The 25,061-nt window shown below is 41.5% G+C and overlaps 1 pseudogene; it reads left to right on the forward strand.

Annotated features, from left to right (window-relative positions):
• Positions 1-432: 432 nt before the first annotated feature.
• LOC102224077 lies at positions 433-24,269 on the forward strand (annotated as a pseudogene).
• Positions 24,270-25,061: the final 792 nt, after the last annotated feature.

Here is a 25,061-nt window from a genome sequence, read left to right on the forward strand (position 1 = left end):
AAGATTTCAGCAGGAAATAAACGACTATTTGCATATATTCCGTGTCGTAATCTGGCCACAAGATGTCGCCAAAGTTCCTTTTATGACAATTTGAGCCTGAAAAATTTCTGCTCAATATTTTACTGAAACTGTAAATATTTGAAATTAAGCACGTGCTTAATTCGAAATATATTATGTTGAGAATGTGTATATATAAAGAGGAATGTTTAAGTTTATCTCCTTTAGATGTCTCTCCCAAGGGAAATTGAAGGATTTCTCAAACTTGCTTGAGAAAGAGAGAGAGAGAGAGAGAGAGAGAGAGAGAGAGAGAGAGAGAGAGAGAGAGAGAGAGAGAGAGAGAGAGAGAGACCATACTACTCTGATTTCAGAAACAATTAAAACCAGCCATTTGGTCACCAGGGGAAAAGAATAGGAGGTTATGTTATGATGACGTGTGATGTGAGTTTTATTTTGAAAAGTAAGATCAGAAGGGGGCGTGGTTTACGTTCTCCAGCCTAGAGCTATGGCACTGGAGCCTCCAGGTTGCAGCCGTACGCGTCTTGGTTGCTCTGCTTTCGGTACCGTCGCTAAGCTAATTTACCCAGGCTCTGTGGCTCCTCTGCCTTCATCTTAAGTTCGACATGCCGGAGTACCTGGACGACCCGTCTGTGCTCACCAAAGACAAGCTAAAGAGCGAGCTTGTTGCTCACAATGTGGAACTTCCGAGCGGCAACCCGACCAAGGACGTGTATGTGCAGCTTTATCTAAAGAACCTGGCGGTCCAGAACGAGAGGAATGTCGCGGCCGTAGTTCTGGATGCGTTCTCCAGCGACGAGGAGCTGCCGCCTGTCGTGGCCTCCAACAGAAGCCGCTCCTCCGGAAGGGTAAGCCTTGTTCTCCGTGTCAGAGTCAACCAGCTGCCTCTTGTATTATTATTATTATTATTATTTTTTTTTTTACCGTTTTTATGGTACTGATATTCAGAAGGGCTCACATCGCTTATGGTGGAACTGCGAAGTGGAAACGTTAACCTCAGAAAAGAACTCCGAGTGCAGTTTGTATTATTGTTTTATACATTATAGACCAGCTTAACGGTATTCCTAAACTAGTTTTGCCTTTGTGGGATGAAAAGGGTTTTTTTTTTCCCATTTCTTCCCATCCAGCCACCAGCTGCGCCCCGCCTCCTGATGCCAGATTGTTGGGTTAGACACAGCAAGCCTCTGATTGAGCTTATGGTCTTAACTAAATCACTTCATGGCCATAGATCTGATCAAACTGTCACTGTTCAGCTTTCACTTCCCCCCAGAACTTTCCCACTTTAGTCTCAGTTTCAGTGAAGCTGGTTGTCAAAACACAGCTGTAGCTGCCAGTTCAACACATCCCATCCAGCTGCAGAAACACTTTCTTTTTACAAACAATAAAATCAAGAGTAGATAATGACGTTTACTTTTTATGGCAGGATTTCACAAAATGTAAAGTTTTTTTAAAGAAACATAAACTGCTGATTTTGTGCTGATGTCAATAGGACACTCATGAACCAAGGAATCAGAAGGGTTGGGCAGGTTACTTTAAAAAATATAAGTGGTTACAGTTATAATTTGCTCTATTTAAAATGTGATAGCAGTGAAACTATTTCAATTACTTTAACAAAGTAATGCAACAAATTACACAGCTGATTTGTTAGAAGAGTTCTGCCTGGGTTAGTTCAACATGATGAGAGAGGAGATCAGATTGAATTAATCTGGACTTGAATGAGATTTTTATTTCTGAAAACTTTTAGGTTCATTGGTAGGTTCATTGCCCTCTTAGAAGATTGCACTTGCAGATGCTCCAGTGCTTTGTTGAGTCAAACCTGTCTCTATCTTTTTGTGTAACAAAATCAGCTGCTTTGCATTTGATGCTATTCTAAATTTTGCTTAAAAAGTCTCTATATCATAAGTTTTTCCAAGTGAGTCCTTCTCTACTCTTAGCTAATTGTGTCAATGATGGATTTAGAAGTAATTTAAAATCACCTACATATACAGAGAAATATTGAATCTTATCTCTGAAGATAATACTTCTACCAGGGGGTGAAAGATGCTTCATGCTTCATTTTCCAAGATGGCGGCGCACGCAGTTGCAGCGGCTCATTGCTCTCTCGGTCGGTGCTATGTTTGGCTGTTTGTGTACGTGTTGATTTGTGTTCCGTACTTGTCATGTCGGACAAACAAAATATACAGTCGGGACGATCTCCTGACGATCGGTGCTCGCTACGAACTAGATGTTACAGCTGATTTTCAACGCTTGTTCAATATTCCGGGGGACATAGCGAGGAGCCCCGGCGCGCCGTGGATTACCATCACAGCAGGGAGGAAGCGTTGGCGGCATAGAGAGAGAAGGCAGAAGCGGGGCTGTAGGGCCGGCGTGCTAACTAGGCTACGGAGGCAACCACACAAACCACCGCTCCCCAGCCTGTTTCTCTCGAATGCCAGATCCCTTGCAAACAAGATGGATGAACTGAGACTACAGGCTGCATCTCACAGCGCAGTGAAGGACAGCTGTATTCTTCTGATCACGGAGACCTGGCTGCATCCAGACGTAGCGGACTCTGCCATCGAGCTAGCAGGCTACACAGCACAGCGCCACGACAGAACGAAGGACTCCGGTAAGAGCAGAGGAGGAGGGCTCTGTGTGTACGTGAACAACACCTGGTATACTAACAATGGCTGATGACAGCGACTGTCATCAGTCATTGCTCCCCAGACCTGGAGTATGTGACTGTTAGATGCAGACCAATATACCTCCCCAGAGAGCAGAGCATCTATCCAGATGCTGTGCACATCATAGCGGGGGACTTCAACCATGCAGACTTGAAGACGGCGCTCCCCAAATTCCACCAGCATGTAAAGTGTGCTATAAGTGTGCACTCTGGACAAAGTCTACTCCAACATCAAGCTAGGCTACAGGGCTAGACCACTTCCTCACCTGGGTCAGTCCAATCACCTGTCCCTGCATTTAATTCCTGCTTATGCCCCCCTCAGGAAAACTGCTCCAACCATCACCAAAACCATCAAATCCTGGCCACAGGATGCGACACAGCAGCTGCAGGACTGTTTCGACAGGACAAACTGGGATGTTTTTGAACATCAGGACCTGGAGGTTTTTACAGACAGTGTACTGTGCTATATCAAGAACTGTATTGACACTGTAGCTGTGGATAAACACATCCGGGTCTTCCCAAACCAGAAGCCCTGGATGACTCAGGAGGTCCAGCGACTGCTAAAGACCAGGAATACCACCTTCAGGTCTGGGGACAGGACCGTCTACAGTACAGCCCGAGCTAACTTGAAGAGCGGCATCAGAATGGCTAAGTCTGACTACAGGAGGAGGATAGAGGGCTACCTTGACAGCAACAACAGCAGGCAGGTGTGGCAGGGAATCCAGCATCTCACCAACTACAGGACCAACCTCGCAGTTGCGGAAGGCGACGCCACGCTGGCAGAGGAGCTGAACCTCTTCTTTGCCCGCTTTGAGGTGAAGCCAACAGAAGCAGCCACACTACACCAAGCAACCCACAACACCACACCCCTCGTTGTAGAGGAGCACGAGGTGAGGCGCACACTGCGGGCTGTCAACCCAAGGAAGGCTGCTGGACCTGATGGCGTCTCTGGACGTGTCCTGAAAGACTGCGCCGATCAGCTGGCTGGAGTCTTCACCAGGATCTTCAACCAGTCCCTCGCCCTGTCTACAGTCCCATCCTGCCTGAAATCTTCCACCATAGTCCCCATACCCAAGAAACCTCAACGACTACCGGCCAGTGGCACTAACCCCTGTGGTGACGAAGTGTTTTGAAAAACTGGTCCAGGGTCACATCACAGCACTTCTCCCTCCTGGCTTTGACCACCACCAGTTCGCCTACAGAGCCAACAGATCCACAGAGGACGCTGTGATCACAGCCCTCCATGCTGCTCTGTCACATCTGGAACAGCAGGGGAGCTATGTGCAGATGCTCTTTGTAGACTACAGCTCTGCTTTTAATACCATCCTCCCTCACAGACTGGTGGACAAACTGGGGGACCTGGGCCTCCCTCACTCCACCTGCATGTGGATTCTGAGCTTCCTGACCAACCGACAGCAGAGAGTTAGGGTGGGAAAACATACATCCACTGCCCTCAGCCTTAGTACTGGCTCTCCACAGGGCTGTGTGCTGAGCCCCCTGCTCTATTGTCTGTACACATACGACTGCACCTCTGCCCACCACAGCAACACCATCATCAAGTTTGCTGATGACACCACAGTGGTGGGGCTCATCTCAGGAGACGACGAGTCCACCTACAGGGGAGAGGTGGAGCGGCTGTTAGTGTGGTGCAGGGAGAACAATCTGCTCCTCAACAACTCAACGACAAAAGAACTTATAATAGATTACAGGAGGAATAAAATGGACATTACACCACTAACCATTGGGGGAAAATGTGTGGAGAGGGTAGCTGATTTCCGTTTCCTGGGGGTCCACATTGAGCAGGGCCTCACATGGAACATGAACACCTTCGAACTGATAAAAAAGGCCCAGCAAAGACTGTACTTCCTGAGGGTTCTCAGGAGGAACAACATCAAGGAGAATCTGCTGGTGTCCTTCTACAAGTGCTCCATAGAGAGCATACTGACCTACTGTATCTGCGTCTGGTATAACAGCAGCACTACGGCTCAAAGGAAAGCTCTCCAAAGGGCTTTGAATACAGCCCAAAAAATCATTGGCTGCCCTCTCCCCTCACTGGAGGACCTGCACAGCGACCGCTGTCTAAGAAAAGCACAACACATCACAAAGGACACTTCTCACCCCGGACATTCTCTGTTCACACTGCTGCCTTCAGGCAGAAGATACAGAGCAATCAGAACCAGAACCAACGTCTCAGAGACAGTTTCTACCCGATAGCAATAACAAAACTAAATGCAATCAAAAACAACCATTAATCATCATAAATGATGTATGTGAGAATTTGGCTGTTTTTTTTACTGGTTATTTGTTATTTCTTAGATTGTGTGTGAATTGTGAGACAGTTATTTTTTGTTTTTAAGCATATGCACTGACTGATGGCACTTTTTAAATTTTGTTGTTCTTGTGACAATGACAATAAAGATCTGTCTATCCATCTATCCATCCATCTATCCATCTATCCATCTATCTAGAAAATGACTTCTTCCTGCTCCAGTTCTCCTTTAACACAATCTGCTCTCTTTATTTATTTATTTATTTATTCTGCAATAAGGTTCAAACTGATGGTGTTGGATGTAAGAATTTCTACTTCTCTTCTTACCAGACTTGTGGGAAACAAAATGTGTTTTCGAACACATTTTCTTTAGCTTCTCATGTTCTGTGTTTGATAAATGTTTTTCACAAGACAATGCCAATGTCTGACTTTGAAGTAATATTGCTCGTCTTAATGTTTTTAATACCATTCACATTTATAGACTAAGAATATTATAATAGTGCATTCACTATAGACATCTGTAACATATTTTCCTGCACCTGTGTAACTTTGATGCTGTTTCGCAGAGTTGTTGAGTTGTTTTTGGAACTTACACTGACCCCTGCAGACACAGACTGGTTGAATTCCACAAATACAAGTTCAAATGAGCTTCTCAGTAAATTTCATTTCTAAGTCCAAAGTTGCTACTGTATGTTTATGAAATGAGCCTTTGTAGGGTTTACATTTGGCAGAGAGGAATGGGAAATTAACTGTGCAAATGAAAGAATTCATATTTCCTTTTTAGGATAAAGGATTTTTAAATCCCTAAATGAGAAAATAATCTGCACCAATGTTTTGATGTTTATATTTGCATTTCATGTAGAATTTCAGGATATTCTTTATTTTCTCTTTCCTGGAAATAGCCTACTTGCTATTGTCTGAAAATATTTACCTGACTGTCTGTCCAGATGTGCTTAGAGCCAGCTGTTGCCATTGTTGGTCAAGCTCTGCACTGGTGGGGACTACAAGTGCACCTCTCAAGGTTCATTTGGATTTAGCAAACTGTTAAGCTGCAGTGTTCTCAGCAGAAGATTTCTTGCATGTGATGCCACGTTATCAAATTTGTTAAGTGTTGTTTATAAATAAAATGGCTAAACGTTTGAAAACAGTACACACTCCTAGCTTGAAATCTTACTAGTGTCCTGCAGGATTAGGAAAGAATTCACAGAATTCAACATGTAAGCTTTTTGTCTGCTTACATGTTGCTCCTGATGAATCGTGTTGCAGATTTTTTATTTTAAATCCCAACCAAAAGGTTGGCAGAAGATGTGCTGAACATTACAGACCAGACAGGTTTCACCAGCTGACAACACGGCAGTGTGAAAACAGCAGAGCGCTCATAAAGGATTTATTGCCTCTGTCAGTTGTTCAGTATGTGAAGTAACAGCAACCGTGTAAAGGTGTACTTACAGAGGAATGCTAGAGGGTGGGACACTGATCCAGCTCTTTTCCTCCATACTTCAATGTGAATAATGATTTATAAGTTACAAGTAAACAGAAAAATACACATTCTTTACTGGTAATACGTTTATATAATGAAGCCATTTAAAGTAGGAGAGTAGACATGTTTCTGCTCAGGCATGAATAACGCAATTCAAGTTTATAAGAACTTTTTTTAATCTTGTACAGGTTATTGCACACTGTACAGTGTACACTATTTATAATGATTATTTTACAATGTGAAATGAAGCTTTGATAAATAAAGTGGCTTACATGCCACTTGAAATGTTCCACATTTGGTCACATTACAACTGCAAACAAATATATTGGAATTTAATGTGAAAGAATACAAAGTGGAATACAGTTGTGAGGTAGAAAGAAAAATTACACATGATTCAAAGCACTTAATACAAATAAACCGAAAAGTGTGATGTGCAAAAATATTCAGGCTCCCTGAGTCAGAACTTTATGGAACCACCGTTTGCTGCAATTCCAGCTGCTAGTCTTTAGGGATTGTCTCTACCTGCTTTGGACTTCCAGTTGTTGAAAGTTTCTCTATTCTTCTTTGCAAAACAGCTCTTCCCCAGTCTCAAGTTTATTTTAGACTCCCAAGTTTTCTTACGTTGCCCTGTATTTGGCTCCATCCATCTGCCCATAAAACTCTGATTCTATGGCTCCTATTAGCAGCAAATGTTGTCTCAAGGCACTTGACAAAAATCACTTCAATTCAATCACACACATCCTAGTATCAAACAGTACAGTAAGCTCAACTAATTAGTCAAAGTATTTTAAAATGTTTCTTTCTATTTCATCCCTACTGATCGCCAGAGGGTGGTGCTGAAAGCACTGAATGTTCCCTTCGCGCATGTGCCGTTCAAACAATAGTATCAACCAGTGTTGTATAGTAACGAAGTAAAAATACTTCACTACTTTACTTAAGTATATTTTGGAGTACTTCATACTTTCCTCGAGTATGAAAATTTTTGATGACTTTCACTTTTACTTCACTATATTTCCGAACTTAATTGTGTACTTTTACTCCGATACATTTTCAATGTGTGGTTTAGTTACTCGTTACAAAAAAGCGAGAGAGAGAAACAAAGTGTTTTGACCCCACCTACTGATTAGCAAGTAGCAAGTAGGCTACCGAACAAAGTCCGTAGCCTGCTTGCCTGGGCTTGTTCATCACCACCAATAGGATACACCTGTTTCGCTTCTCCCATTAAACACAAAGCAAGTCTTGCAATCAGCAGCAGTCACATGGAGGAGGAGACGGAGACCACAACGACTGCAACTACGTCAGACACGGCTCCAGGGGAACCACCAGCTGGTGATGAGAGCCCATGGCCTTATTTAAACACAATATACTCTTTCGTGGGTGTTAAAGATTCGTCGTACCGCATGCAGTTTATGTTATTCCTGCCCAAAGATGTGGAAATTCTATCTTACAAAAACTCCCCATCCAACTTGAAGAAACACATCGAGGTAACGTCTTATGAAATGGTTATAATCCTCCTGTGTCAGTAACTATAGCTTGGTCACTAGACACTACTGTATTGTGAAACGTTGACCATAAATGAACTTTGTTTGGCATTGTTTCAGTTCCACACGTGGCGTATTTAGCTTAGGCCTAATGTTGACTGTAGCAGGCTACCTAGACTCCTCTGTTCAAGGGGGGGCAGAAGCCATAGCGATAGCAATTTAGACTAAATTTAACGAATATAGGAAAGGCATGCAAGTTCAAAACCAGGTTTACAGATGCCAATAAGCTGCATTTCCCTCCCAATTCTTTTTTTCTTTTGCATAATGACCAGTTGTGTGCACCACCTACTGACTGTAGGATTGACTGATTCACTGATTTGTGAAGTAGAGTAATCGTAACAGATCTTTCTCTTCATGTTGGCCGCATTTTCTGTACTATTTATTTTTCTCATTTTCAGCACTGACCTTACTTGAAGGGAAAACTTAAGGCTTACAAAAACTTTGTATTTTTTGTCCTGGAGGGTATACTAAGAAGCTGGTTCAGTTGTAAAGCAGGTTAAGTTAACCTTGTGCTATAGGTAAAGCACCTAATTTTCTTAACTAAATGATGCCTGCAGGTTTATCTATTAGCAGGTTTCATTTTGCCTGCACTTGGTTGGGTACATTATTTTAAGTGTATTTGACAAGTTTACCAAAATATAAAAAATGTCATTCAAACTGCATTTGCTTTGTTTTACTTTTTACTTGTACTTTTCATTACATTACTTGAGTACATCCATTTTTACAGTAATTTCCATACTTAAGTACAAGAAGTTTCAGATACTTTAAGACTTTAGCTCGAGTAACATTTCAGTCAGTGACTTGGACTTCTACCAAAGTCATATTTTGGAGAGGTACTTATACTTTTACTTGACTCTGAGATTTCAGTACTTTATACAACACTGGTATCAACAGTCACACCTGTGACATATCGGATGATCAATCAGAGGCTATAAAGCATGACGTCATCCAAAGCTCTGCTCCTCTTTTCTTCTCGCGTGCAGTTTGCTTTGTATGGCATCAGCCTTTTGGATTTCTGGATCTTTTCACCGTCGTTGGACGCCGACTGCCTGTTGGCCAGAGTAGTGGTGTATCGCCCTCCTATGGTTGCGACAGATCTTCGTTCAAGGTACTGTTTGTTGGAAATGACAGCGGTTACGCCTCCTTTCCCAACTCGCAGCTTATAACCACTGTGTTTGTACACGTTATAGCTTAGCTAGCGGTGTTAGCCTTTCTAAGTTTGACGTTTCGCTTTAATTGGTGACGGTAGGATCTCGCCCCCTCTCCCAATTTTAATTGACCTTATAAGTGGTTTGTTATTACTTTGATTGGTGACGGGAACCTTTTTTGCCCCCTCTCCTAGTTTTATTTGGATTTTCATCCTGTCCAGACGTGGCTGACGGCATCAGCCCCTTTTTTCTTCTCCCCGGCGTTTTTTGCTGTGATTGGTGACAGCAGCGTTCACGCCCCCTCTCCCATTTTTAATCTGTTTTTTCATCCTATTCTGGACGTAGCTGGACCGCGTCTGCCTGTCATTGGTCCGCTGGTTTTTCTTTAATTGGTGACGGTAGCGTCTCGCCCCATCTCCCAGTTTTAGCAAGCCTCCTGTTCGGAGTTCTGGGATGGGCTACGTGTTGCCTCTCCGTGTTTATTTAATTGTTGATGGCAGCGTTTTTGCCCCCTCTCCCAGTTTTATTTTTTCGTCCTTTATTCTGGACATAGCTGACGGTGTCAGCCCCTTTATTGCTCTTTTATTGTGATTGGTGACGGTAGTGTTCTTCACCCACTCTCCCAATTGTAGTCTGCGCTGTCTGCCTGTGGTGGGCCTTGCTTCAGTTGTGGACATGAATAGCTCCCACCGTTGTGCGGATTGCAGGGCTGTGCTTCAGGTAGGTGATGGTCATGAACTGTGCCCTTCCTGCCTCGGGCATGATCAGACAATCCCTGCATGTACTGCAGCTACATGCCCCATGCAAAGGGAGAATGGTTTACATCAAACGACCTTACAGATACGTACTTTCATGTACCTATTGCGGGGGAACATCGCCGCTTTCTCAGGTTTGCCTATCGGGGTCGCCACTGGCAGTTCCGTGTGCTCCCGTTCGGCCTCTCCCTTTCCCCCAGGGTGTTCACTCGGTGCGTGAAGGCAGCCCTCTCTCTTCTGCAGGCCCGTGGCATGAAGGTTCTGCCATACCTCGACAATTGGCTTCCCTGCGCCCCATCTTGAGAACATGCATCTCGCGATACAAGTCACCTGCTCGCTCATGTGTCCCAGTTAGGCCTCAAGGTGTACTTGGAGAAGAGCTGTCTGATTCCATCACAGACATCCACTTTTCTTGGGGTGCTCTTGGATTCTCCCTCCATGACAGCCTACCCATCTATCCGGAGGGTGGACGACATTCTCCAGCTGGTGAATTGATTCAGGCTGAGCAGGCAGCTTCCTTACATCACCTTCCTGCAGCTGCTGGGCAAACTAACATCGATTACGCAGGTTGTGCCCTTAGGTCTGCTGTCACTGTGCCCTTTGCAGAGGTGAATTAATAGCTGGCGCCTGGATGCCAAGCTAGACAGGCATTGCAAACTTGTGGTAACACGGCCATGTCTTCGTACCCTGAGTCCATGGAGAGAAAGGGCCTATTTCTCCAGGGGTGTGTCCATGGGAGTGGTTGTGTGTTGCAGAGAGGTGGTCACGACAGATGCCAGCTCCATGGGATGGGACGCTGTGTGGCAACACAGGGCGGTTCAGGGCCGGTGGTGTCCACAGGATCGCTCCAAGCATATTAATGTGCAGGAGTTGCATGCTGTGCATTTGGCTCTCAGGCACTTTTTGCCTGACCTGGTGGGGTGACATGTCCTGATTTGGTCAGACAACATCTCTGTTGTCTACCACATCAACCACCAAGGTGGCACCAGGTCAGCGCCTGGGACTTCTGAAGGAGTCCCAGGATCTCCTGGAATGGGCATCTGTTCACCTATCCACCCTACAGGTGGTGTATTTGCCAGGGCTGCAAAACCAGGTAGCAGACGCCCTCTCCTGACAGGTGCCAGCTCCGGGAGAGTGGTCCCTCCACAGCGACATAGTCCGCCTGATCTGGGACCTTTTCGGTCAAGCAGAGGTCGACCTGTTTGCCACAGAGGAGTGAACTCATTGTCCTATGGTTTTCCTTTACAGGGGCTGGAGGTGCACTGGGCTAGGACACCTTGGCCCAGGGTCCTCCGATATGCCTTTCCACCCCTTTCCCTTATTTGGCCGACTCTTCAGAGTGTTCTCGAGGAGAGCCACAGGATGTTGCTGGTAGCTCCGTATTGGCTGACACGGCCATGGTTCCCACTTCTACGGAGTCTGTGTCACGGTGTCCCATGGTGTCTTCTGACCAGGAGGGATTTATTGTCAACATATCTGTTGGGGGATCAGATATGGCATCCTGATCCTCAACGCCTCCGGCTGTGGGTGTGGCCACTGGGAGACTTGAACAGCAACTGACTGGGTATTCAGGTCCTGTCAGGCACACTATTTTGAGAGCCAGGGCATTCTCCACTCGTCAGCAATATGAAAACAGATGGCGTCTGTTTTCCCGGTGGTGTTCTGCCCGTAATGATGATCCAGTCACCTGTGCAGTACCCACTATTTTGGAGTTTCTTCAGTCTCTTCTGATAAGGGCCGCTCTCCTTCGACGCTTAAGGTATATGTAGCGGCTATATCATCTAGTCATGCTGACATTGATGGCTGTACAGTGGGGAGCCATAATCTGGTTTCTCTTTTTTTGCGTGGTGCTCGTAGACTGCACCTGCCAACGGTTTCGCAAGCACCTGTTTGGGACCTGTCGTCAGTGCTCTGTGCCACCCTCCATTTGAGCCTTTGGTTCAGGCAGACCTCAAATGGTTGTCATGTAAGACTGCTTTTTTGTTGACTATTGTCTCAGCTAAGAGGGATGTGAGCTACTAGCTCTTTCTGTCAGCCCATCATGTCTCAGATGGAGTTCAGATTGTGACCAAACCCGGCATTTGTCCCTAAAGTGTTTTCTCATTCTCATTGTAGCCAACCATTGAGATTGGTGCATTTTCAACCTATGGCAAGGGAAGCTGGTGATAGTTCTGAGTTACTGTGCCCAGTGAGGGCACTGGAGGCATATATTGCAGCCACTGCTGCTATAAGATGCTCAGACCAGCTGTTCTTGTGTTTTGGGGTCCCTAGATTAGGTTGTCCTCTATCCAAACAGCGTCTCTCCCATTGGATTGTGGATGTCATCTGCCATGCCTACGTTGCAGGGCACCGCCCACAGTCAGTCGGCGTGAAGGCACACTCTACTAGGAGCGTTTCCACTTCCTGGCCAGCCTTGAAAGGAGTTCCACCGGAAGCTATATTTGCTGCTGCATCCTGGGCTTCTTCGAGCACGTTCACTAGCTTTTGCAATGTGAATGTGGCCTCCTCTCATCCTCTGGACCAGGTTCTTTTACAAGGGTCCTCTGGGCCTTCTCAGTGAGGTATGTGCTCAGGATTCCTTGTGACATTGCTGGTATTAGTCATTCAGTGCTTTCAGCACCACCCTCTGGCGGTCAGTAGGGATGAAGTAGAACGAACGGTTCTATGAATCCCGGATGACCTCCAGAGATTCTCTGTCTCTCAGAATGCTTGCATTTCGCGAGAAGATTCTGTAGGGAACAGAGCTTCGGATGACGTCATGCTATATAGCCTTTGATTGATCATCCGATATATCACAGGTGTGACTGTTGATATTACTGCTCGAACGGCGCATCCACGAAGGGACCATTCAGTGCTTTCAGCACCACCCTCTAGCGGTCATCCGGGATTCATAGAACCATAGTTACATATGTAAATTTTGATTTAAGGAAACCCAGCAGAGTGCATTAAAAAATATCTCTTTTTTTTTTTTTATACAATTTTTAGTTTTTCATTGAACTTTCTAAATTGATACACTCTGAGATGTTTTGATTAGACAAAATACTTATTCAAGATTTCAGTAATGTCATTCTAACTGGTCAGCACGTTAAAGATATCTAAAATGCAGCAAATGTTTAGATTAAAATTTTTTTTAAAGATACTTCTAATTTATTTGGAGATATCTTAAAAGGAATTTTGACTAGGTAGGTTTTGCCTACTCATTATTTGCTTTCAGTATATCTGAAATGTAATTTGCACTAATTGAATCTTATAGACTCCTATCTAAAATACATTGACGGTATCTTGCATCATGGTGTCATTCAATCTTTAATTAGAATTACGACTGGTTAAAACAAAAAGGGGGATCTTAAATTGACTTTATGACATGACATGCACGTGGGAAGGCAAAGGGAAATTTTTTTTCAAATACAGAACAATCACAGATCCTATTACAACTGCTAAAGCAAGCCTCTTTACTGAGGGAATTCTTTGTGCATGTGGTTAAAAGTTAAAGACCAGCTTTATGTTGGATTTTATTTGCAATGTGTTGTGTAGTCTAGTGTTTACATGCCAGTGTGATTACAGAGGGAATGCACCAGTGAGTAAGAATCCCAGAAAGTCATTCCGGACATTGTTCAGATGTCTATCTGTAGAGTTGGATTCTTCTGCCATACGTCCTATTTTATGTCCCACTGTTGTGAAAGAAGCCTACTGTAAAATATGAAGAATATGTAATGGCAATAATGAAAATATTTTCCATCTTTGTGACAACGAACTACACAGTCCATTGTTACTCTGCCAAGCAGTTCAGTGTAAAACCACAAGTCCTGGCATGCTACACATTTGACTGCTCTCTATAAGGTGATAATAAAGAGAAATATGACTTCATTGGAGCTGGGTGTGGCTGCAGAGGAGGGAGCACACAGTTTCACTCTAGAAAAGACTGATGTGATGATGAAACATCCAGGTTAAATTGCCCTTAGGAAGAACATCTGGTTTTACACTCTCCGCCCATTTCACACATAGAGAACCACAGCTTCACTCCTCATTGACGCAGAGCATTTCCTCTTCAGCTTTCCTCACATTCCTGGTGGTTAGCCACACTTCACTGAGTTACAGTCAGTGTTTTAGTGCTTCTGCAGATTTTGCTTCTCTTTTTCTTCACATCCCATCAAACAGATTGTGGCATTTGGTTCAGCTAAAGCAAGGTTTTCTTTTGCAACCATATTGGAATATTTATTTCAAAATATCAGAATATTTTTGGATGATTTGCAACAATAGTTGTTGTTTCAATCATGCCATTCAGGGAGGCTGATGAAGTGACTTGTGAATGAAAATAAACTTGTGCCAGGATTGCATTAAGTTTGAGTTTTAACTGTCTACTTTTGTGCCACAGAAAGCCGCCAGGAAATCAAACAAACATCATCTGGAGCAAGTTGATGTCACATCACTTACTGATGAGAGCCTGAGGGACGAATTGCAAAAGCACGGAATGAAAGTGGGGCCAATTGTAGGTGAGTGCTTCTTCCAGCTGCACTTTGCACAGAACAACATGTCTGTTGTGGGTGATGCACTGTCCCAACAGATGACGAGTCAAAACATAATTGATTCTTGATATACACTATATTACCAAAAGTATTTACTCACTCATCCAAATTATCAGAATTAATCACTTCAATTACTTCCATGGTCACAGTCAGTTGCTAATCTCAATGAAGTGTGAATATTATTATGTGCAAAATAACTGATTGGATGGGAAAACATATGTGATATGATTGTGATATGAATATGATTTTTCAAGTCATGTCCAAGAATAAAAAAAAACAGGAGTCTCGTTTATAAAGTCTTGCATAGGATTCATCCTAAAAGTGTACATACATCCAAAAGAGAAAAATGGCATACCGCGAAAAAAAATTCTGATTTATTAAACCTTGTGTACGCACACCAGTATGCAATTTTTCTTTATAAATGACAGCTAAACCTAAAAATTTTGTACAAGGTCCCTCCTCAGGTTCTGCAACACACATACATTCAACCATAAATGGTCAATGCAAAGCACCTTGTGAATGCCAGTGCTTATTTAAGTGACCCAGCTGATAAATGTTATCAATGGCAACTACGGGGAAAAAAGCAGAAAGCAATGTGAGGAATTGGGGAAGTGTGGGAATTGAAAGCATTGTTTTTGTAGCCACAGTCATGTGATTCAAGTTTACACACCCTTAATGGGAGGGACGCTTGATATTAAAGCACACCTCCTCTGAGATCTGGAGATTTGGAAACGGGATTAGCCACTGCCCCCTGCGGGTTATAGTGAAATAGTGCATCAGTACATGAGGCCCCACTTTCTGCGCTCAGTATAACTTTTACAAAATAATCAAACCGTATTTTATTTTGGCGGGTCAAACTGACAGCACACTTTAAGTTCTGAATGAGAGGTGAACAAGGATCTGCTCCATTGCTGTTGCTGCTGTGGCTAGCTGCTTGTGTTGGCGTTAGGGTTAACTCTTGGGTGTTATCAGGGTCTATTTATTTATTTATTTGTTATTGTTGTCTTCCTGTTGTGTTTATTGTTTATACTTATAGGAAAATATTAATAATATTATTATTATTGAATACCTCCCTAAATATATGCAAAAATCTAAGTTTGAATACAATAACTTAAACTTACTACCTGTCTTTTGGTGTTTTAGTCACACATACGGGCTCCTCAGCCGAACCTTTCTGACTGTCTATTACTATGTTTGGACATAGTCAGGCACCTAGCCTTAATTAGCGTTACATCAGCACTGGCTGTGACACCATAAACTCATGTAGAGACTAGCATTGTTCCTTAAAGTGGCTTCAGAGTTAACTTTCAGTATCATTAATTGAAACACATAGCAGTCTGCTAATTCACGCTGTTAGGAGATGGTTGCCAGGAACCCCAGAACAGCTGTATTTGAACAGGATCGATGTGGTTCCGGTGGAAACATTCTAGGTGTGTTTTTGATGAGGGAATAACATTATAACATGATGTAAAGCTCAAAAGTTGATTTTTACAGGATATTGTCCCTTTATAGGTACATTGGTCTTGTGCTGGTTGGAGGGAGAATAAATAAATCTGGTCTATCAGTACTTTTTGTTGTCCACCTTAGTTTTACTTTTGAACTTGGTGTATGCCAAGCTTACCCAAAATTAGCAAACCGTCAACTTCTTTTTCTAAAAGCCGTTTTCGCTGATGCGTTTAACTGTCTGACCCAATGACAGCCTGTCAACAGATTGATGTTACATCTTTAGGACGTTCAAACCAAACTGAAGTGGCAGAGTGGTGGCTTTTCAGACCTGAAAAATCCAGAACGGATCAACATTCATCGTCTTTTCTGGATCAGGATCTGGGTCCAGAAATAGAATGCTTGTGGCCTGTGCCACCATTTGAGGGCCACTGCTCCAGGGAGTCTTGAGTCAGCCATCAGCCAGTCATCATCATGAGCCAGAAGATCTTGGTGATTCCTGAAAACTCGTTCCTTCCTGATTCTTCCATTTACAATGGTTCCCATCAGCACCAATGCATTCATTGCACAACATTACACACAGATGTATTTAAGTGTTTACATCACGTGAACGCTTCACACCTTGTCATATTTTGTGCTTAATTTGTGGTATAAAATAAAAGAAAACTGGGGTACGTCTCACCCTGGAGAATAGGATTGTGAGAAAACACTTAAATATTTTGTGGACTTTGGTTTAGGTTTGAAACTGCTTTACAGATTTCTTTTAGTCATTTGAAAGTTCATGTATATTTATGGCTCACGAGTACAGGCATATACACAGGTACTGTGTTTATAAATCAGAATATTTGCTTGGAAACAACGTTTGCAAGTTTTAGGCCCCATTTTGTGCATATGCAAGCTTTGCAAATGAGACCCCCAGACTTTGACTATGTCCATTTAACATTGAACATGCTTTCATAGAGCCCATTGCAGCTCTTACTTGTTTTTCTGCTGAAAGTTGAAGCTCCTCTTACACATTTCATCTTTGTGTGGCTTCTATAGGACAATCCTGGTTTTACTATGCATTTCTTTCCATGTTGTTCTATCCAGACTCAACTCGTGAACTGTATCAGAAGAGGTTACAGAAGTTATTGGATGAAGGTCCTGCACAGCCGTTTCCCACAGAAATACAGATCAACCACAATGGCAACTTTGAGTCTGAAATCTACAGCGACACAGAGGACGGTATAAACATATGAACTCATTGTACATGAATCAGGGATCACAGCATTCTTGTAAATTTGCATGTTCTCACTTCTGAGGGCCTTCTAGTAGTTTCCCTTTTCAGAATGAAGATCTCTATCCAGGCACAAAATCGTATTGATTTGTTGAATCTAAAGATGTTTTGATCCGATTATGTGACCGTAAATCAGGCCTGATCACGTAGTTTCAGACTTGATTGGAATCAGGCATTACATCCTGATCAGGGATAGGATGTATATGAACATTTATTCTCAACACAAATGGGAACATAACAGTATCTACCAGTAGTACTGATGGAAGTGGGAGGCAGGGACGCATGGGTTTGTATTTCAAGAGTAGGCAAAGAATAAAACAAAAAATAAGAGACCTACTGTATCTCTTTCTTTGCGCTACCTAATTTTCTAAAGGTAATTTTGAATTATCGGATCGGAACTCTGTATCGGCCGATACTCAAAATCAAATGATTCAGACTGAAGGGACAAAAAACCCAATTGGGATATTCCTAGTTGGATCCATACTTCAAAATCAAAAGAACAAAACATTCATAATCACAGTAACGGTGACAATTGGCTTTGTTGTTATAGCCTGAGTCGTGTCTAGTGGTTCTGTACAGTTAGACTGAGTCTGCCTTTAGAAGTCAAATAATATAAATCAAATCAAATTGGGCATGTGGAAGATTGACACAGACCTAAATCTTTTGTCTGTCACAAAGGAAGGACACACATGTGCTGGCTGTTGTGAGTCAGTTGTAATGGACTTTATTGTGTATTGCAGTAGTGATGGCAGTACCAGAACCTGTGATTGAACCTGAACCAGTTCCAGTGGTGGAGACACAAGTGAGGAGCAGAGGGAAGTCCCCAGCTAGCAGTCATACCACCAGCAGCAGCAGCAAGAACCAGGCGGTAAGAAGATGGTTCAGAAATCTGACTCTGCTTAACTGAACAGCTGCTGTACCAGGGAAGACCTATGATTACTCAATAGTCCTGCTTTCTCCACTGCTGCCGACTGGTGTCTTAGGCTACATTCACACTGCAGCCTGAAGTGGCCCAAATCTGATTTGTTTGTTTGCTTTTATGCAACCTGTATCTGATCTTTTCATGACAGTCTTGCATCACAACACAGACCCAACTTTGACAAATGCTACCCAGGCCACTTGAAAATCTGATTAGTTTCTGATCTTTTCAAATGTGACCTGTGTCTGTACGGCCAGGTTGCATTCCAACCTGAACATCATTCATACTCGACAAACATCTCTTTCTACAGCGGGACAATAGAGAACAAACTGCCCATCAGCATCTCTGTATAGTTTGGAGCATGTAACACATGGAGAGAGCGGTGAGGACAGCTGAGAAAGTCATTGGTACTGAGCTCCCTTCCATCCTTGACACCACTCACAGTTGCTGCCTGTCCAGGGCTCGGCCAATCACAAAGACCCTTCTATCCTCACCATGGTCTGTCCTCCTTGCTGCCCTCTGGGAAAAGTTTCAGCAGCTTCAAACACAGAACAACCAGATTCCATGACAGCTTCATCCCTAATGCAATAACACTACTAAATTCCCATTAGTCTTTTTTGTATATGTTTATATTGATGCATTTTATCATTACTTATTTATTTTATTATTATTAGAGCCTTGCAATGAAAGTTTGCTCAATGTGTAAATTATAAATGTACAACTGAATGACAAAGTGTGTATGTCTAAAAAAATCATTAAAATTCAGATACATCCCAACTAGTCCTAGTTATCAAACAGTGCATTAAGCTCAGTTGAGTATTGAAAGTAGATTAAAAGGTTTCTATCTAATGAAACTCAGTAGAGCATGGAGTCATTAATATCAGCATTCACTTACCCTGGACCAGCATGTAGTGACAATCACTTGCATTGTGTTGTTGACTTTACAACAATTCCTCATACCAAAAATGCATGTAGCGACAGTGGAGAAGAAAAACGGCTCTTTAAAATGAAGAAACCTCCAGCAGAACCAGAATCTGGCACAGTAAAAACAGCCATCTGCTACAACCAACTGGGAGTTTGAGAAGACACAAAAGGAAATGGATTTCAGAAATTAAATAACGTTATTTTATTGCTGTCAAATTAATTCAATTTTTTATTAATTTTTTCTTGATTACAGGATACAATAAAGTTTATCAAGCTATGACTTTAAAGCAGGGATATCTACCAAACCATGATCATTGTGTATTGTTAGAACTCTGCTGTGTGCCAATGTGACTAGAGACAGATGTGACAGTCATAAAACCTGCTGACATCCACTGTTCAAATAGATAGAGATAGATAGCATTTATTGTCATTGAACAGAATTCAACGAAATTTCCATTGCAGCTCCCGTGCAAAAGGTCAAATATATACAGTATAAATAAGCATACACACAATAATAATAATAACAATATATACAACTAAATTAACTAAAGGCACTCAACCACACCAAAGAAGTAGCAGCAGGTCCAATTATGGCAAAGTACAGATAATGTGACAGTGCAAAGTGCAGAACAGTGTGGCTGTGTGGGGGTGGGGGATATGTATGTGTGACTGCGAGGTTATGATATGTGTGGGAGGTGGGGGCGGCAGGGAGTAATGGCTCTGACGGCTGTGGGGAATGAATTTTGCTCTCTCTCTGTGCAGGTTGAGAAAATCACTGCCAATGATCAGACGCTGAAAGTGGAGAAAGATGTTCTGAAGGAGCTTTTACCTGATATAAACAGTCCAACAGGAATCGGGTAACCAGAGGTCTCATTTCTAAAACAATTCAAGTTATCTATGCTTTGTGTCTGTACTTCCAAAACTGAAAATGACCAACACCCAAATAACTCCAGACTTATAAAACTGTGTGCATGCATCCCAGACAGCTACACTTCCACGTTACACCACACGAGGTCCAGCCTCAAGTTCTGCCCTCTAAATGCACACATTCAACCATAAATGGTCAATGCAAAGTACTTCAGTAATATTAAACTAACTCATTTACATACACCTCATCAATGTTATTTAAGAATCAAAAATAGCAACTACAAAGAAAAGAGTACCGGGATGTAGTGGATCTATGTGTCTCACCAACACATAGATACATTTACATTTACATGCAGTTTTGTATGCAATATGTCCAAGCTAATATGCTTCTTCGAAAGTTCTCTATATGCTTATTCCATGTCAAAACTGCACTCTTTAAAGCATATTTTACTCCTATGTTTACTGGCCAGCTGTGGCGGCATTACAGGATTACAATTTCAGAGAGGATGAATATTGTGTACATCTGTCGACAAAACAAATGTGTCCATTGTGGCACAGTGTGCTGCTGTATGATAGAGAGAATGGATCAGGAGAGGAACTGCAGACCCGTTAAAACCTTAAGAACCAGAAATCGTCTCTTCATCCTCAATCATCTCCTGAGGCTGATATGGTACAGAACATTTAGTTATGATTGATTCAGTTTCTTATTGTGATTTTAGCTGACTATTGTGGTTTGATTCTTTGCTTAGAATGTTGAGTTTGGATGATATTTAATAAATAATGGCATTAGCCAAAACAAGTGGCCATTTAAAAAACAAATCATACTATAATAGATTAACAGTAAATACATAAATATTTCCTACATTACATTACTTTCTGTGTGTTTTATTCAAAAATGTTGATATATTATCAATAATTGTCCTGTGGTCATTTAATGTATTATTTCACAAATATTTTATTAATGTGGTTTACCAGTTTGGATAATCTCACCACCTATCAATGAAGAAAAAACATGCTAAGCAAAAATACACCAGACCTGCAGGCCAGGGCCGGTTCTAGATGGGGGCTAAGAGGGGTTCTAATGAAATTATACTAAATAAATGTCTTTTTTAAATATTCAGTGGTAGATATTTTTTCTTCACAATTTTCTTTTTAAGGTATTATTAAAAATACATTAAAATTATTTTGTATAAAAATTAATTTAATGAATTAAAAATGATGGTACTGCTCTTTTAGCTGCTGTATGGAGATAGGATCACACTTTCCATCTACTAAATCAGGATCTGCAACCTGAATCTCTGGAGACACAAGTGGCTCTTTGTTCACATTATTAAATGATAAAATATTGCTCTGTGTTTGTTTAATTCTTTTTTAAGTGTCTCCATAAAAACACTGTCTGCACGGGCCCCTGTGGTAAATTTGGCCTAGAACCAGGCTCTAAAGAAAACAGTAAAGACCATCATATAGATTTTTTTTAACCAGCTATAAAGGGTCAGACTTGTATCATCAGCACCTTTATTCAGATGACAATTTGCAATGCAAAATATTATGCTTAATGATTTTTTGCAATTTTCAGTGGCAATGCTGTACTTAATTTATAATTATATTTATATTTATGAATGAAATTGTGTACAGTATTGGCTTTATTTATTTGAAGAGTATTTTGTAGTTCAGTACAAAATTGTGTATATGTGCAAAATATTTGGATAAATAATGAGTTAGTCTGATCCTGGTCCTTAACCTTGTTAATTACTCTTATTGGTCTTTTTTGAAGTTTGATTAGTGACTGTTGTGTTTTGTAATTAATTTCCCAAACCTCACTGGAGTCACTTAAATAAGATAAAACTAAAGAACAGCCCAGAATGTTTGGGTTGGGCTGTTTCTGTGGGAACAGAAAGGTGTTTGGTATTGAAACTATGATTGTCTCACTTCATAAACTGTGAACTAAAATATTAAAACCTTGACTCATAATGTCTACTTTTCCATAGATGGACATATAACGTTCAGATAAAAATAAGGGTAATACAATTTCTAAATATGATTTTGAAATAAAGTTCAGATTAATGACTCATTTTCACTAGTCATTAACCTGAACTTCTACCTTGATAATAAACTGGTGTTAGGTTTATTAACCCTATAAAAAGTAAAATGTTCTTCAAATGACTTTAAATGCATAGTTTTAGGTAGATTTTATTTTCATTTCTGGGAGAGCAGACCACACTAGGACTGAGTCACTCCACAGCTGCTTGTGTCTCATTAATGTTAGCAGATGTTGGCAGGTATGATGTGGTCTAGAGATTCTGTTTCAAACTGAGTTTATACAGCTCTGGAAAAAATTTTAAGTTTCTCTGATTTTACTCTTTATAAGTATATGTTTGAGTAAAATGAACATTGTTCTTTTGTTCTGTGAATTACTGACATGTCTCTTAATTTTGTTTGTGAATGTATGTATATAATCAGTTAGATTTAGAAAACCGCACCAACGAATATCTCCTCATGGGTCTTAGCCCTGCTGGGGGCTAAGCACCCCTAAAGGTCAGATCCTAGAATCACCCCTGATCAGCACAACAGGTTAGTGAAAGAAAAGCTGTTTGCTCAGGTCTTCAGCTTTGCTTCTCTGCTCTGCTACAAATGTGCCAAAGTCAGGTACATAGACCCAGTTCCCTTTACACATTTATTTTAGGTTTGGGACTTTGAACCAATAACAGAAAAGCAGTCAGAGGTTAATATATTACTGATTTTCATTTTACTAGTATGATTTTTTTGTTATCAAATGTCAGCTGATCTAATTCTTCTTGATATAGATGTAATCTTAGTTACACCTTTAAGTGGTGAGAGTTGCAGTGTAGCTCCAAGCAACACTTTATTAGACCTGATTCATGTTTTTTATGACAATCTTGACTTTGATCTCTATTTATCACAGCGCCAGCTGCCGAAAGCCCATCCGAGGAGCAGCTGGACGCCCACTAATCTCCAGTGACTTATGGAGTGATGAGAATTCCTGTCTGTCTCCAAAAACGACAAAGACTAGCAGCTACTCCTACACAGGGAACCATGCAGTCAACAGAGTGTCCAGTTTGAATGCCTCCACCTCCTTCACATCTTTTAGCTCCTCTAGTTCCTCCTCCTCCAAGCTTTCTGCTACAGCTCCATCTGCAGGTCCAACCAGAGCAGTGCGGCGCAGCATGACTTTATGGAAAAAACTGGCCCTGGTTGCTGTTTTGGCCACATTTGTGATTTTTGTTTACCTGGCGATGGAGACCAACTCTGTCAGCCCATTTCAAGCCTCAGACTCAAAATCAGTTGCAAGTGGAACACCATAAAGAGTGCATATATAGTTTGGAGGGGCCTAGTCTCTGACAATGCCTCTACTTCATTTTTAAGGTGTGAATCTGCAGTGTAGCCAGTTTTTCTTACCTCAAGATTACTGATGTCAAATTCTATTTTTTAAGGAAGTGTCTTTCTTCCCTAATCAGTCTCAAGTAAAGGTCTAAGAAGTGATGTTTGCCCCAAAGGATTACTTTGAGCAGCTGTGAAAGGATTGACTTTTCTCTTGCTGTGTTGGTCTATTCTTGACCCTGGACTTCTACCAGAATTACCCACTGATCATTTTTAGAAGAATAAACAAGAAGAACTTTCTTCTTAAGATGTTTAAAAAAAATCATCATAACATCATCAGTTTGGTGTTTAGTTTTGTAATGAAATGTGTGTTTCCCATCTATTAGCCTTCTCAGGCTTAAAGGTAAAGCTTAGTTTTTTGTACTTGGACCATCTTTGTTGATGAGAGGATGGCTTGTAAACAAAATCCAGAGGCTTTTAAAACTTCAATTCTTGATATATTTTCTTGAGGCTTCTTGTAAAACATAATTGAATTCCTTTATTTCATTCTTATGTAGTCATATTTCTTTCTAAATAAACTTTAGTGTTTCAGTTTGCTCATTATGCCATTTTTGATCCTCCTGTTAGAAATTGTGGGATTTATCACATTATGTTTTGTGCTCTCTTGAATAGTTGTTTCTATAGACACCAGCTTTCTGTTTTTAGTAACAACATCCACAATGGCCACAAGGCTAGACAGGGAAAGGTATGAATGCACCATCTCAACAAGTTTGCAGAGCAAAAACAACCCAGATAGGAAAATGAGTGAATCAACATTGAAACAAAGTTGGGCAGAAACATTGGATTCATATTGAAGCCTGACATTAAAACGATACTGAAAGTGGTCGGTGACTTGCATGTTAAATCAACGTTGGGGTTTCAACCATAACTGACATTATATCAATGTTGATTCAACCATCATCTGAATGTAAATCTGCATGCATATTTGTGTTGATTTTATATTGAATCAATGTTTGGAATTAATGTTGACTCATGTACATTTTTTGGCCTGATAAGTCTACATCATAACATACCATTAAAAGTTTCTTCACTGCTGTTAAACACACAATTTTGTTTGCAGATGTTGTTCAAAACTATCTAGCATTACCATATTTTCAAAGATGTTTGTACACAAACTTAAAGATGACATGAAATTAATATTACAATTTATTTAGAAAAATGGGCATAGATCTGTAAACGTATTTGACTCCGATTTGAGGACAGGAGTCAAATATGGGAGGGGGCTCAGTAGTACTTACATAATCAACCCTAACCCTTGAAATGCAGACAAGTCATCAAATGGTGGTCAAAGGTCACATCACCTCCATCCTTCCCCCTTCACTTCAGAGGAGGTAAAACTTTTTTTTTGTATAATGGTGCAACAGCAACTTGCTTTTGAATGTGGGAAAACCCAAAGAACTGGTGATCGACTTCAAGAGGAAACGCCATGTCCACACCCTGTTCAACATCCAGAACACTGCTGTGGAGATTGTCACACACCTAATGTTCCTCAGGGTCTACATAGCAGACACTCTCACCTGGTCGCTGCACACCAACTTCAGTGTCAAAAGGGCCCTTCCTGTGCAGACACTTAAGAGAGCACATCTCAGCCCACCAATAGGAGAGAGAACAATCAATGACAACGGAGAGAGGGGACCTTGGCGATTCTTGTTGCCCTCGCAGGTAGCGTTGTTTTGCCAGATCCCCAGTGGGTGGCAGTGTGACCCCAACCATTTTACACATATGGTATACATATGTATGAATGTGCTTTTGTGTGTGTGTGACTATTTTTTGGAACAACCGATATAGATTCAGGACACCCTCAATTTTTATGACTTTTTTTTTTCTTTGCATTTTG

The sequence above is a fragment of the Xiphophorus maculatus genome, chromosome 17 (genome assembly GCF_002775205.1).
Source record: "Xiphophorus maculatus strain JP 163 A chromosome 17, X_maculatus-5.0-male, whole genome shotgun sequence".
NCBI classification, from domain to species: Eukaryota; Metazoa; Chordata; class Actinopteri; order Cyprinodontiformes; family Poeciliidae; genus Xiphophorus; species Xiphophorus maculatus.